Raw genomic sequence first — 16,704 nt, 5'->3', positions numbered from 1 at the left:
TCTATCTTTTCTCTTGATTTTACTTGAAAGCTTTCGATCTTCATCCCATTGGGTAGTTATCTTGGAAAAAAAGCTATTCAACTGAGCCTTGAAAGAGGAATGAAGAGATCAAGCTAGAAATGCTTTCTCATGCTGGACCAAATTGGGTTTGGATGGATATGTGACTATAATCCTCTCAATACTTGATTTGGGAAATGCATGTGGTATAATTAGTGACCACACTTCATCTCTTCTCATGAACAATTGACCAACGAATTGGCTATTGATCAAGATTTGAGAGATTGAATTGCAAGAAATTGTAATTCAATCAATTAAGATTGCCAAGGAGATCAATGAGTGCATTGATTGAGGAAGAGATGAAAATGAACTTGATCCGGAAAATTGCAACATCTCCTGCGCCCAATGAACTCCCTAATTCTGATCTCACCCATTCTCTTTAATTTCTGCGTTTACTTTCATGAACAAACACCCCATTCCCATTTACAATTCTGCAATTTACTTTTAGTCATTTACTTTCAGCCCTTTAATTCTAGCATTTACTTTTTCTGTTATTTACATTCCCACCATTTTATTTTCTGCAAATCTCAACCCAAATTCTGAATTCACTCAACTAGAACATTCTTCTAATTAAAGTTGCTTGATCAATCAATCCCTGTGGGATTCGACCTCACTCTATTGTGAGTTTTTACTTGACGACAAATTCGGTAGACTTGCCGAAGGAAATTTGTTGAGAGGCAGTTTCCACCTGCATCAAGTTTATCCTAGTTGATTGATTAATTGATTATCCTAGTTAGACGAATCATATTGGAGTGATAAGTAACAAAGAAAAGTAAATGCATGAAACTACCTTAAAAACAGTAAAGAAAAGGTCAGTGAAACTGGCCAAAATGCCCTGGCATCACAACACCAAACTTAAAGCTTGCTTGTCCCTAAGCAAGTGTTGGAACAAGAGAATGATGAATGGAATGCCAAGAGAAATTAAATCAAGGAATTGGGCAATTGTTCAAGCTTAGAGAGATTGGATTGCCAAGGACATCAATGAATGCATTGATTGAGGAAGAGATGAGAATGAACTTGATCTGGAGGATTGCAATATCTCTTGATCCCAATGTTCGTTTTATTTTTAGTTCTTGCATTTACTTTTCTTGCCATTTTACTCTTCTGCACTTTATAGCTTTTCTTTACTTCTATGCCATTTACATTTCCTTGTTACTTATCACTCCAATATGATTCGTCTAACTAGGATAATCAATTAATCATTGTTTGCTTAATCCGTTAATCTCTGTGGGATTCGACCTCACTCTATTGTGAGTTATTACTTGACGACAATTCGGTATACTTGCCGAAGGAAAATTTGTTGAGAGACAAGTTTTCATGCATCAAGAATCCTTAGGAGGTGCATCTCAGAAGGAGAAGGATGAAAGGTCCTGTGGAGTTTTCATAGTGCTAGTTATAGAGGTCACTTTGGAGGAGAAAGAACTGCCGCAAAGGTGCTGCAATGTGGGTTCTTCTGGCCCACTATCTTCAAAGATGCTAAGGAATTAGTGAGAAGCTGCAACGAATGCCAAAGGGCTGGCAACATGCCCAAGATAAATGAGATGCCACAGCAATACATTCTAGAGCTTGAACTGTTTGATGTATGGGGAATCGATTTCATGGGACCATTCCCACCTTCATATTCAAACAAGTTTATCTTGGTGGCAGTAGACTATGTATCTAAGTGGGTGGAGGCAGTGGCGACCCCAACTAATGACAACAAGGTAGTCATAAACTTTCTTTGAAAGAATATCTTCACCAGGTTTGGAGTCCCACGAGCCCTCATCAGTGACGGAGGGAGCCATTTCTGCAATAGACCATTGGAAGCCTGATGCGGTGGAAATTGGTGAATTAAAAATTATTAAAATATGTACGTTGCAAGTATAGTTCTTAACTCACCAGAAATCCACTTATCAATTTAGAAAGGTGTCACAGGAATTTAAAATTAAAATACTGGGAGTATGAATCCCAGGTCGTCTCCCAACGAGTTGCAGGAAAGTGTGCTATTTTATTAATCAGATGTTTTCAAAAAGGTTTGAGTTGAGTAAACAGGGAATTAAAATGGAGAATTTGAATAATATAAATAAAAGCCTTGACTGGGAGTTGATTAGTTGGAAGCCCCATTATTGTTGGATTACTCTCTAGATTAATTGATAATTAAAGGTTATCCTGTTTAGTTATCTCTTACTAGGTAAGGGAAAGTCAAACAAGTTGGAATGCTATGTCCGTTCACAAGTTGCAACCCACTTAATAAAAAGGGATTGGTGTTAGTGACTGGAGGGCAATCCAACAATAAACCCAATTACAATTTTTCTTTTAAGCCTTCCAACTCAAGGGTTCCTTTCAATCAACTCCCCATCAAGTTAGGGAATTACTCGCTCATTGTGAATGTAAAATTCATAACATATGAAAGAAAATTGAAGAAAGACATTGTAAATAAGAATCAAAATAATCAATTAAAAATAAAAGTAATCCTTGTATTAAATAATCCTAAAAATATTCCAATGGTAAAATCAACAAAGCGAGGGACATGGAAGAGTAAAGCCAAGTAAAGAAAACGAACTAGAATGACGAAGTCTTAATGAGGTAATAACTCTTCTCAGTATCCTAATGCAAAAAGTGGTAGAAAAATAAATCCTAAGAACTATCAATGTTTCAAGAGAGAAAACCTAGAGGAGGAGTAGAAAACTAGATCTAAAACCGAAAACTGTGTAGAATGAATTGTTGTCCCTGGTTTCTGCATGTTCTCTGACTCTAGTCTGCTGTTTTGGGCTGAAAACTGGGTCAAAATAGGGCCCGGAATTGCCCCCAGCGAATTCTGCAGATTATGCAGATCGCGCACGTCATGCAATCGCGTCATCCATGCGAACGCGTCATTCGCGTTTTCCCCTGCCACGCGTTCGCGTCGTCCAAGCTTCCGCGTCGCTTGTGCTTTTCCACTCCACGCGGTCGCGTGAGCCATGCGGTCACGTCACTGCGATTTCTCCTCTTTCGTGTGAACGCGTGAGCCATGCGGCCGCGTCACTTCTCGCTGGTCATCTTCTCAATTTCTCATGTCCCTTCCATTTTTGCTAGCTTCCTTTCCAATCTCCAACTCATTGATGCACTATAAAGCCTGAAACACTTAACACACAGATTACAGCACTGAATGGGATAAAGGAGAATAAAAATACATAATTAAAAGTCTCTAGGAAGCAGTTTTCAATCATGTAATAATTTCAGGAAGGAAATATAAATGCATGCTAAATTAATGAATAAGTGGGTAAGGATCATGACAAAACCACACAATTAAACACAATATAAACCATAAAATAGTGGTTTATCATCCTCCCCATACTTAAACATTAGCATGTCCTCATGCTTAACTGAAGGAGATAAGATAAATAAGTATGAACACGTAGAAACTCATGCAATGCAATGCAACCTATATATATGAATGCAACTATATGATTTTTGCCCACTTGATCAAAAGTAAATAATCTCTTCAAAACAATTACAAATCAAATTCCACTAATTCTATCATTATACAGTAAGACAGATAAAAATGCAAGAAGATAGCTCATGAAAGCAGGGAACATGGAAATTCAAGCATTGAACCCTCACTGATGATGTATGTACGCTCTAATCTCTCTAGTGTATAGGGTAATCACTCTATCCTTCTCTAATTATGCTTTCTAACTTTTGTTCTTCTCCTAACCAATCAACAACAGTTAATATACCAATGCAAACATCATGAGGTCTTTTCAAGGTTGTAATGGGGCCAAGGTAAGGGTAGGGATACATATATGGTTAAGTGAGCTTATAAATTGAATCTTTAATTAACCCAAGCTTTAACCCAACCTATATATTTTATATAACCTTAGAATTCATACCTATCTACCAAGAATTCCCTTTTTACATTCCATACTCATGTATCAATTTTATCATATGTGCATTGATCTTTGAATTTTTTTAATTCAGCTTTGGGTGATTTTGTCCCCTTATTTATTTATTTATTTATTTTTTATTTTATAGACATAAAAATAAACATAGCTTATCAATGCACATAGATTTTTAATTCTTATAGTTTCACATGAGTAGGTATCCAAATTCCCATTGTATTATCATGACACATTCCCTTAATAACTTTTGCTCCCACAAATTCCCATACTTAACTAGCATACACAATTCTATCTTAAGCTAACCAAAGATTCAATTTGGGATATACAATTGTTTTTCCGCTTAAGGCTAGTAATGTGATAAAATATAGAACAAATGGGATTTAAAGGCTCAAAGTGGTTAACAAAGGTAATTGAAAAGGGTAGGCTTAATTTGGATAAGTGAGTTTAAACAAATAACGGCCTCAATCATATGCAAACATACAAACATAATAAATATTGGACATATAGGATGAAACAAAATATAGATTACAATCATAGAGAAGTAAACACACAAGAATAAAATAATTATGGTTAAATAATATAACCATGCATAAAGGCTCAAATCTTCAAAGGTTGTGTGTTCTTTAGCTCAAACATCATGTTCTAAATACAACTTCAAGCAATTTTAACATAAGAGTTTTGATTAAAATTAGTGAAATTTTGTTCCAAAGATAGCTTTTTAGAAGAAACTTATTGTCTTTTCAATCAAGTAGAACATGCATGCAACTGTCCTATTACTATGCAATTTATCCTATTCTATAAAAGAAAGAAAATCTAACTAAAATATCCTAATTTATTGGTGTTAGAGAAGAGAAATTACCTCCGAAAGTCAGGTACTGACCGACCTCCCCACACTTAAGGCTTTGCACCATCCTCGGTGCCATCTGTCAGGAACAATGGTGGGCTGGTGGCAGTGTCTCCATAGTCGGGGCCGTCATGGCTCCTTGTGCTGGTGAAGGAAGTGGAGTCTGGGGTGTCTAAGTCTCTGCAATCTCCTCTAAGCAGCTCTCTGAGATGTTTGAATCGGCGTTGGTTGCGGCACTCTCAGAGCTTGGCTTTCTTTTCGTGTGCTTCCAACCGCTTCAGTATTTGATGCAGCAGCTGACTAGTAGATGGGGGAGGAGCTGCAGCATCCTTTGTGGACTGGCTGGTAGTGGCAAGTTGTGGCCTGAGATATCTCCCGTTATGGACATACTGATCATCCCGTGGAAGAATGGCTTTGGTGTCTCCAGCTCTGTAGGATACTCCGACTGCTGAGATAAGGTCAGAGACTAATGCGGGGAAAGGTATGTTGCCCGAGATCTGCACATGTTCCATAGCATTCCGGATATATCTTGGTAAATTAAGAGGCTGGTCTGTGAGGATGCACCATAGTAGAATGGCCATGTCTGCTGTGAAGGAGGACTCATGAGTACTCGGGAAGACGTAATGGGACATAATCTGTACCCATACGTGAGCCTCTAAGGTGAGTGCAGAAGCCGAGATTCCCTTAGGACGGGAACGATGGTATCCGAAGATCCATTTACTGTCAGGTCGAGCGATAACTCTGAGAACAGCGTCCCAGTCAAAGGTGTATGCCTGGCGCTTGATTGCGGCTTTCTGAAAGGCGTCCAATCCTTTAGAGCAGGTGGGAGATCTAAGGCTTGCTGTATGGCCTCTTCTGTAACGGGGACTTGTTTCTGGCGTAAATAGACGGACTGCAGAGTTGGCAGGTGGAAGTTGGAGTAGAACTCAACAACCCAAGAAAGATTAACCTATCGTGGCTGTCTTTGTAAGAATCCCCAATGTCTTTGTGCAATTTATGGCTCAACAAATTCAGCGATACGAGGCAGAAGGATAAGAAGGTGTTCATTGTTGTAATTTCGAGCTGCCAGAATAGGAAACATCTGCTCACAGTAGCGATTTGGGAATCGTGCAGTGTCCTTGGCTGGGAAGGCTCTCTCCTTTTCATCAACCTTGATAATCCTTTTAATTCTTTTTGTTGAGGGCTTGACTGCAGTTGAAAAAGGCTCTGCCACTGATGCTCTCTTCGTTCCTTTCCTTGCTGTGGGTTTAGGGGTAGCTTTCTCTTTGCCTTTCTTGGTGGCCATTCTAAAAAAGGGAAAAAGTAAGTTAAATCCAAAGAAATAAAGCAAGGAAGGGGATAGAGTGAGTGAAAATCAGTGCACGGTAAAGATGAATGAAATAAACACATGGTCATGACAACATGTGAAAAGATCAAGAAAGGGAATGGAATAAGTGCACGATAGGGAAGTAGATGCAAGATGTTTATTGGCATGCCGGCAAGGGCATGAGTAGCATAGATCAAGCATCACTTCGAAACAAACTATCACGTTTGTATTAGCAATTAAATTCAGTTAATAAAATATTAAAGGGAATTTGTGAAAAACATGCTTTGAATAGTAGAAAGTATAATAGAGAAGTGCATAATGCCATATGGGTTTTTTCACAAACACATAGCATGCATGGTAATTAAGATATAGAAAGTATTAAAGCAAACATGCAAGCAACCCTTTAAAGAAAATAATATATAATTGCCAAATAATTTGCAACAATCCACAAGCATAGAATGAGGAATAATGACTCAAATAAATTTCTAACACCATGCAAAAAGGAAAGAAGAAGAAAGAAAATATGGATAATGAAAAGAAGAAGAAAAGAAAAGAAAATAACATATAAAATAAGAAGAATGATAGAAAAGGAAGGAGGGAAGAAGAAAATAAAACCTTGTTAATGGAGGTGAGTGAGAGAGAGAGAGTAAAAGGTGAGATAGAAGGAAGAAGGGAGAAGGAAGAAATAAGGAGGGAAAAGAAAAATTAGGATTTGGAGGAGAGAAAGATAAGATATTTTGGCAATTTTGGTTGAGCTGTGCGGCGCAAGCGACGCGGACGCGTGGGGCACGCGTTCGCGTGATTGCGCTTTGATTAGGTTGACGCGGTCGCATCGGTCACGCGGTCGCGTGACCCTGTTCATGCTACTGGCGCGAGGGCAGCCTCGCGCCTGCACAACTCTCTGTTCAAATTGATATATTTGCCAAATTTGGGGTGACGCGATCGCGTGGGGCATGCGATCGCGTGAGTGGGCTACAGAAGGGATGACGCGGACGCGTCAGCGACGCGGTCGCGTGATAGGGATGGTGCGTCCAACACCATTCCAGCACCACTCTCGCACAATATTTTATTGTGCACCTCTTTTTACGTCAAAAATCAGGGCACGCGGCCGTGTGGGGCACGCGGTCGCGTGGGAGGCCAGGAATCCCATGTGACGCGGACGCGTCAGCGACGCGGTCGCGTGGGACAATTTGTGCCATTGGCACGCCTCCAGCCATGCTCCAACTAAACTCTCTGTTTGTTTTTTATTTTCTCACCGCTCCTTGCGACGCGGACGCGTCGCTGATGCGGTCGCGTAGCGTGGCTTTTTTTTATTTTATATGCAAATGCAGATGCATGAAAGTACTGAGAAAGAGAAGAGTTATTAAATAGAAAAACTAAGAAGAAAAGAACGATCATACCATGGTGGGTTGTCTCCCACCTAGCACTTTGCTTTAACATCCGTATGTTGGACGCTCCACTAGCTCAATCTTCTGCCATATGGGGATCTTCCAAGAGGAAGATCTCAAACTCCTTGTTTTTCTGCATCTTCTCGCCATGGTACAGCTTCAGACGTTGTCCATTAACCTTGATAAGTTCAGAGCTTGAAGGGTGGCTTAGGTGATAAACTCCATATGGTTCGGCCTTCTCTACTCTGTATGGACATTACCATCTTGATCTTAACTTGCCTGGCATGAGCCTCAGTCGAGATTTGTAAAGGAGGACTAAATCCCTAGGCTGGAACTCTTTTCTCTTTATGTGCTGATCATGTACAGCCTTCATCTTCTCCTTGTATATTCTTGAGTTCTCATAAGCTTCTAGGCGAAGGCTCTCCAGTTCTTGCAGTTACAACTTCCTTTCAGCTCCAGCTTCCTCAATTCCCATGTTGCACTCCTTGACTGCCCAAAAGGCTCTGTGCTCTACTTCAACTGGGAGATGACAAGCTTTTCCATAAACTAAGCGGAAAGGACTCATCCCAATGGGTGTTTTATATGCTGTCCTGTATGCCCATAGTGCATCTTGTAGCCTGGTGCTCCAGTCTTTTCTATGAGGTTTGACTATCTTCTGCAAGATATGCTTTATCTCTTTGTTTGACACCTCGGTTTGCCCATTGGTTTGAGGATGGTATGCTGTTGCAACCTTATGAATTATCACATGCTTCTTCAGTATTCCTGTTAGTCTCCTGTTACAAAAATGGGTGCCTTGATCGCTCATGATTGCTCGTGGTGATCCAAAGTGGCAAATAATATGGTTTCTCACAAAGGAAACAACAGTGTTAGCATCATCAGTGCGGGTAGGAATTGCTTCCACCCATTTGGAAACGTAATCCACAGCTAACAATATTTAAAAATGACCATTAGAATTTGGAAACGGACCCATGAAGTCAATGTCCCAAACATAAAAAATTTCACAAAAAAGCATAATTTGTTGAGGCATCTCATCCCTCCTGGATATATTACCAAATTTTTGGCATGAGAGACAAGATTTACAAAATGCAGCAGCATCTCTAAAAAGAGTAGGCCACCAGAATCCACAGTCTAAGATCTTTCTAGCTGTTCTTTGAGGGCTAAAATGTCCTCCACTCTCAGATGAGTGACAGGCCTCTAGAATGGACTGGAATTCTGATTGAGGCACACGTCTAATTACCTGATCAGCGCCACATCTCCATAAATATGGGTCATCCCATATATAATATTTAGACTCGCTTTTCATCTTGTCTCTTTGATGCTTAGCAAAGTGTGGAGGAAATGTGCGACTAACTAGATAATTAGCTATAGGTGCTTACCAAGGGACTACTTCAGATACTGCTTGCAGGTTATCAAATGGAAAATTATCATCTATAGGAGTAGAATCATCCTTAATGTGCTCAAGGCGACTCAAGTGGTCCGCCACTTGATTCTGATTACCACTCCTATCCTTTATTTCTAAATCAAATTATAGCAGTATCCAACGTATGAGCCTTGGTTTGGACTCCTTTTTAGCTAATAGATACTTTAAAGCTGCATGGTCCGAATACACTACTACTCTAGTACCAAGTAAATAAGCTCAGAATTTATCCAGAGCAAAAACAATAGCAAGAAGCTCTTTCTCAGTAGTAGTATAATTGGATTGGGCAGCGTCTAAAGTCTTAGACGCATAAGCAATAACAAAAGGATCCTTACCTTCACGTTGAGCCAGCGCTGCTCCTACTGCATGGTTGGAAGCATCACACATGATTTCAAACGGCTGGCTCCAGTCTGGTCCTCTCACAATTGGAGCTTGAGTCAGGTTGGTCTTCAGCTTATCAAACGCTTGTTTGCAATCCTCACTGAACTCGAACTCAATATCCTTCTGCAGTAATCTGGATAAGGGAAGTGCTACCTTACTGAAGTCCTTAATAAATCTCCTGTAAAAACCTACATGGCCAAGGAATGAACGGACTTCCCTCACAGAGGAGGGGTAAGGTAAACTAAAAATAACGTTCACCTTTGCTGGGTCTACAGAAATGCCAGTATTAGATACAACATGTCCTAGTACAATCCCTTGTTTTACCATAAAGTGACATTTTTCAAAATTTAATACAAGGTTTGTATTGACACATCTATCTAATACTCTAGATAATCCATCTAAGCAAAGACTAAAAGAATCACCATAAACGCTAAAATCATCCATAAAAACCTCCATACAGTCCTCAATAAGATCAGAGAAAAGACTCATCATGCACCTTTGGAAAGTGGCTGGTGTATTGCACAAGCCAAAGGGCATTCTCTTGTAAGCATAAGTCCCAAAAGGACATGTAAAAGTAGTCTTTTCCTGATTCTCAGGAGCTATATGAATCTGGAAATAACCTGTGTAACCATCTAAAAAGCAATAATGTGATTTACCTGAATGTGCTAGCTTAATGTCTTGAGTATTCACTTTCATCTTTCTTACTTGTATGCTTGTCTCCTTAAGTTAATCAAAAAGAAAATGTTATGAAAAGAACAAGAGTGGAGTTATTTTATGAAGTGCATTCTGAATGTTTGTGGTAGGATGATTAGTAAGCTAAGTTGGTTCACCAAGTAAGGAAAGAAAGCAATTATCTATCCTAAGTCCTATGTTTGAGACACATCCTTTGAGACTAACTAAACAATAAGATCCCAATAAGAAAAGAGAAAGAGCAATAAAAGTGAAAAAGAAAGAAACACAATAAGAAAAGAAACAATGCTAGGCACCAAGGGTTTCAAAATTGAGGCATGTGTCTGTGGTGTTTATGTACAAGGGATATGGAAAGAGACTTGAGGGAGTAAGTCCTTAGGGGTGTCTTAACACCTAGCACCTTACACCAACTGGTTTGGGAGTGTTGGCTGAAAGCTTATCATAAAGAGTCGCCCTCTTACAAAGCACTTAGTAAAAAGAAAAGTAAACTTTGAAAAAGAAGGAAGGATCAATAAAAAAGAAGTCTCAAGGGATGCAATCAAGAAAGTGACTAAGGATTTGATAAAGGCTTGAAACTTAAAGGGAAAGAACCTAAGTTGCTATGCATGAAACCCCATAAACCAGGAATGCTACTTCTATTTTATCTTCTTTTTCTTTCATTTCATTCTTCTTATGCTTCAGTACTTGCTTAGGGACAAGCAAGCTTTAAGTTTGGTGTTGTGATGCCAGGGCATCTAGGCCAGTTTCACTGACCTTTTCTTTACTGTTTTAGGGTAGTTTCATGCATTTTCTTAGTGAATAAGGCAAGTTTTGAATGAAAATACACTCACACCTTGATTCAAGCAACTATTGTGAATTTTGCATGATTTCATGAGAATTTTGCTAGAATTGCATGATAAATTGATGATGCATAATCTCATGACTTTGGCTAGAGCTTTGATGCATTTTAATTGCTTAATTTCAGGGCAAAGGAAGTAAGGAAGAACCACGTTAGTATTCACGTTAACCTAGTTTAACGTGAACACTAACGTGGAATGGTAAAGCTTGCAACGTTAATGAGAAAAGTGATCACCAATAACGCCTGCGAAGCCATCCATAGCCCACGTTACTTGCCACGTTAACTAAATTAACGTGGTAGTTAACGTAGAAGCAAAAGGGAACTCCAACGTTAAGAGAAAACGTGAACACCAATAACGTTTTCCTCCAACGTTAGTGGTAAAAGTGAACACCACTAACATTGGAGAACTTGGCAATGATCCACGTTAAGAGTCACATTAACTTAGTTAACGTGAACTCTAACATGGAAGAGGAAAACAAAAGCCAACGTTAGTGACACTCACTTTTGTCACTAACGTTGGACCAACTAGCATTGCCTACGTTAACTTTCACGTTAAGACCATTAACGTGAAAGTTAACGTGGAGTTGAGATCAAGGAGCCAACATTAGTGACACTCACTTTTGTCACTAACGTTGGGAGATGGCATCACTACTACGTTAAGAGCCACGTTAACTTAGTTAACGTGAGTTCTAACATATGGAATTTGGGCATTTGGAGCGTTAGTGACAAAGGTGAGTGTCACTAACGCTCTCGAAGGTGAAACACACCCACGTTAAGAGTCACGTTAGCTATACTAACGTGAACTCTAACGTGGGACGTTCCAAAAGGCCACACATAGCCACGTTAAGAGTCACGTTAATTCAATTAACGTGAACTATAACGTGGAATAAAGAAGAGATCGCCAACGTTAGTGACACTCACCTTTGTCACTAACGCTGGATCAGGCCAAGATTGCCTATGTTAGTGGTCATGTTAAGACCACTAACGTTGGATTTAACGTGGATGTATGAGGGTGGAACGTTAGTGGAAAAAGTGAATGCCACTAACGTTCTCGAACCCACAATGGCACTCAACGTTAAATATTACTAAATACCCAAAGCCTAATTCATATTTCTCTACAAGTTGGGCCCACTAAAGATGAGAACTGCTTCAACTCAAGATCCAGAGCCCACATCCAAGACTTGAAGAACTCACTAGGATATCAAGAGGAGTAGTATATATAGGAGTAGTTTTAAACTATAGAGAAGCTTGGCACTTTTGGGAACTACTCTCTATAGATTTACTTTTCTGCACTTTTAGCATGATTTCTTCTTTTCTGCCATTTTTCATTTCTAGAGCTATGAACAACTAAACCCCTTTCATTGGGTTAGGGAGCTCTATTGTAATTTGATGGATTAATTATAGTTTTCATTCTTCTTCTTCTTTCTTTTCTCTTAATCTTACTAGAAAGCTTTCGATCTTAATTCAATTGGTTAGTTGTCTTGGAAAAGAAACTCTCCATAATTGGATCTCTTTTGAGCCTTGGAAAAGGAATGAGGAGATCATGCTAAAAATGCTTTCTCATGTTGGACCAAATTGGGGTTTGGGCGGATATAGTGACATGTAATCCTCCTAATACTTTGATTTGGAAATACATGTGGTATAATCGGTGACCACACTTCATCTCTTCCCATGAGTAATTAAATCAAGGAATTGGGAAATTGTTCAAGCTTAGAGAGATTGGATTGCCAAGGAATTGGGATCCAATCACTTAAGATTGCCAAGGAGATCAATGAATGCATTGATTGAGGAAGAGATGAGAATGAACTTGATCCGGAGAATGCAACATCTCCTGAACCCAATGATTTCCCCATTTCTGACTTACCCATTCTCTTTACTTTCTGCCATTTATTTTCATGCTCATTACCCCAAATCCCCATTTAAGATTCTGCACTTTAATTTTTGTTATTTACTTTCCAGTCATTTAAATTTCTGCATCTCAATCTAAGTTCTGTTTAGCTTAACTAGCATATTCTTCTAACTAAAGTCGCTTGACCAATCAATCCTTGTGGGATTCGACCTCACTCTATTGTGAGTTTTTACTTGATGATAATTCGGTATACTTGCCGAAGAGAAATTTGTTGAGAGACAAGGCTTCTTCAATGGTTTTCTTCTTGTTTAGAGAGCCCCTTGATGAATGGTCTACAGCCTTCTTTGACTCATAAGAAAGACCTTCATAGAAAATGTGAAGTTGAACCCATTCATTGAACATATCTGGTGGGCATCTTCTTGTTAAGTCCTTGAACCTCTCCCATGCCTCATAGAGAGTCTCACCATCTTGTTGCCTGAAGGTTTGCACCTCAGCTCTCAGCCTGTTAATTCTTTGAGGAGGATAGAATCTTGCCAAAAACTTGTTCACCACATCTTCCCAATTTGTCAAGCTCTCCTTTGGGAAGGATTCAAGCCACTTGGATGCTTGTCCCTGAGTGAAAAAGGGAACAAAAGCAGCCTATAGACATCCGGGTGGACTCCATTAGACTTCACAGTGTCACAAATTCTCAGGAAGGTGGTTAGATGTTGATTGGGGTCTTCTTGAGCACTTCCTCTAAATGAGCAATTGTTCTGAACAAGGGTGATTAGCTGGGGTTTTAATTCAAAGTTGTTGGCTTGTATGGTGGGCTTTTGAATCCTACTTCCACAGTTTCCTGGATTTGGATTGATGTAGGAGCCTAGAACTCTCCTTTCTTGCCCAACATGGTTTGTAGGGCCTTCTCTAGCATGGTTGTGAGCTTCTCATTCATGATTGTTTTCCAAGTTCTCCTCCATGTTGGTTTCAAAATACTCTTCCTCTTTCTCAGCACCAACAACTCCTTTCCCTCTTGCTTCCCTCCTTAGTCTCCGGAGGGTTCTTTCAGGTTCTGAATCGATGGAAGTTTAAGCTCCCTCTCTTCTCCCTGTCATACAACTAACAAAACACACAGCAAGAGATGAAATGAAGAGGTTATTCTTGTTAGAGTAATTGTTAGTGTGAGTGGTACAAATTATCATATAGTTAGTGGGTTAGTGAGCAGAATTGTAAATAATAATAAAGAAACAAAGAAAACAGAGGGGGTATAGAGGGTGAGGAAGAAACAAAACAAACTGAAGGTAAACAACTAAATAAAATGAACAAACAAAAGAAAAATGCTCAATCTAGTGAACTTCCAACTTAATCATTGTTGATACAAAATCAATCCCCAACAACGGCGCCATAAACTTGATGCGTGAAAACTTGTCTCTCAACAAATTTCCCTTCGGCAAGTATACCAAATTATCGTCAAGTAAAAACTCACAATAGAGTGAGGTCGAATCCCACAGGGATTGATTGGTCAAACAACTTTAGTTGAAAGAGTATGCTAGTTGAGCTAAACAGAATGTAGTTTGAGAATTCCAGAAAATTAAATGGCGGGAAAGTAAATAGCAGAAAATAAAGTGTAGAATCTTAGATGGGGATTTGGGGAAATGAGCATGTAAATAAATGGCAGAAAGTAAAGAGAATGGGTAAGATCAGAAATGGGGAATTCATTGGGCTCAGGAGATGTTGTATTCTCCGGATCAAATTTATTTTCATCTCTTCCTCAATCAACACATCTATTGATCTCCTTGGAAATCTTAAGTGATTGGGTTCCAATTCCTTGGCAACCCAATCTCTCTAAGCTTGAACAATTGCCCAATTCCTTGATTTAATTCCTCATGGGAAAAGATGAAGTGTGTCAGAGGAGATCCAATTATGGAGAGTTTCTTTTCCAAGACAACTAACCAATTGAATTAAGATCGAAAGCTTTCTAGTAAATCCAAAGAGAGGAAAGAAGAAGAGAATGAAAACTATAATTGATCCATCAAATTACAACAGAGCTCCCTAACCCAATGAAAGGGGTTTAGTTGTTCATAGCTCTAGAAATGGAAAATGGCAGAAAAGAATACATCTTTAGCTAAAAGTGCAGAAAAGTAAATATACAGAAGGTAGTTCTCCAAAGTGCCAAGCTTCTCTATAGTTCAAAACTACTCCTATATATACTACTTCTCTTGATCTTCTAGTGAGTTCTTCAAGTCTTGGATGTGTGCCTTAGATCTTGAGTTGAAGCAGTTACAATCTTTATTGGGCTCAGCTTGCAGAAAAGTATGAATTAGGCATGGGCGTTAGTGAAGTTAACGTTAAGTGACATTGTGGGTTCAAGAACGTTAGTGGCAATCACCTTTTTCACTAACGTTCCAACCCCATATAACCCACGTTAACTCCAATGTTAGTGGCACTAACGTGACCACTAACGATGCCTTATAAACCTTCGCAAGCGTTATTGGGACTCACCTTTCCCAATAACGTTGCCTTGTGCCCCTTGTCCCTACGTTAGAGTTCACGTTAGTGTAACTAACGTGGCTCTTAACATGGGTATGCCTCATCTTCGAGAGCGTTAGTGGCACTCACCTTTGTCACTAACGCTCCAAGTGCCCCTACTCTCCATGTTAGAGCTTACGTTAACTAAGTTAACGTGGCCATTAACGTGGTAGTGAATGCCATCTCTAACGTTAGTGACAAAGGTGAGTGTCACTAACGTTGGCTCATCAATCTTAGCTCCACGTTAACTTTCACGTTAGTGGTCTTAATGTGACCACTAACGTGGGCAATGCTAGTTTGATCCAACGTTAGTGACAAAGGTGAGTGTCACTAACGTTGGCATTGTTCCTCTCTTCCACGTTAGAGTTCACCTTAACTAAATTAACGTGACTCTTAACGTGGTTCATTGCCACATTTTGGAGCGTTAGTGGTGTTCACATTTACCACTAACGTTGGAGCTTTCTTTGTCTCCATGTTAACTACCATGTTAATCTAGTTAATGTGGCAATTAACGTGGGCTTATGATGGCTTCACAGGCGTTATTGATGATCACTTTTCTCATTAACATTGCAAGCTCTTTCCCATTCCACGTTTGTGGTCACGTTAACTAGGTTAACGTGGCTACTAACATGGTTCTTCTTTGCTTCCTTTGTCCTAAAATCAAGCAAATAAAGTGCATCAAAGCTCTAGTTAAAGTTATGAGATTATGCATCATCAATTTGTCATTCAATTCTTGCAAAATCCTCATGAAATTATGTGAAATTCACAATAGTTGCTTGAATCAAGGTGTGAGTGTATTTTCATCCAAAACTTGCCTTATTCTCTAAGAAAATGCATGAAACTACCTTAAAACAGTAAAGAAAAGGTCAGCGAAACTGGCTTAGATGCCCTGGCATCAGTCTGTGAGGATGCACTATAGTAGAACGGCCATGTCTGCGGTGAAGGAGAACTCATGAGTGCTCGGGAAGACATAATAGGACATAATATGTGCCCATACGTGAGTCTCTAAGGTGAGTGCGGAAGCCGAGATTCCCTTAGGACGGGAACGATGGTATCCGAAGATCCATTTGCTGCCAGGTTGAGCAATAACTCTGAGAACAGCGTCTCAGTCAAATTTGTACGCTTGGCGCTTGAGTGCAGCTTCTTGAAAAGTGTCCAGTCCTTCTGGAGCAGGGAGAAGATCTAAGGCTTGCTGAATGGCCTCTTCTGTAATGGGGACTAGCTTCTGACAGATATAAACAGACTGCAGGGTCGGCAGGTGGAAGTTGGAGTATAACTCAACTACCCAAGAAAGATTAACCTGTCGTGGCTGTCTCTGTAGGTATCCCCAATGTCTTTGTGCAATTTGTGGCTCAACAAATTCGGCAATACGCGGTGGAAGGATAAGAAGGTGTTCATTGTTGTAATTCCGAGCTGCCAGAATGGGGAATATCTGCTCACAGTAGCGATTGGGAAATCGTGCAGTGTCCTTTGCTGGGAAGGCTCTCTCCTTTTCATCAACCTTTATAATCCTTTTAATTCTTTTTGTTGAGGGCTTGACTGCAATTGAAGAAGGCTCTGCCACTAATG

General features: G+C 39.7%; 1 non-coding gene across 1 annotated transcript; it reads left to right on the top strand.

Annotated features, from left to right (window-relative positions):
• Nucleotides 1–13,027: 13,027 nt before the first annotated feature.
• Nucleotides 13,028–13,134, top strand: LOC127742991 (small nucleolar RNA R71). Its single transcript, XR_008004325.1, has one exon. It is a non-coding gene; the product is annotated as a small nucleolar RNA R71 (small nucleolar RNA).
• Nucleotides 13,135–16,704: the final 3,570 nt, after the last annotated feature.

The sequence above is a fragment of the Arachis duranensis genome, chromosome 1, assembly GCF_000817695.3.
Source record: "Arachis duranensis cultivar V14167 chromosome 1, aradu.V14167.gnm2.J7QH, whole genome shotgun sequence".
Taxonomy (NCBI): domain Eukaryota; kingdom Viridiplantae; phylum Streptophyta; class Magnoliopsida; order Fabales; family Fabaceae; genus Arachis; species Arachis duranensis.
The sequence above is the reverse complement of the archived record's forward strand: the minus strand, read 5'-3'. Positions and strand labels throughout refer to the sequence as shown.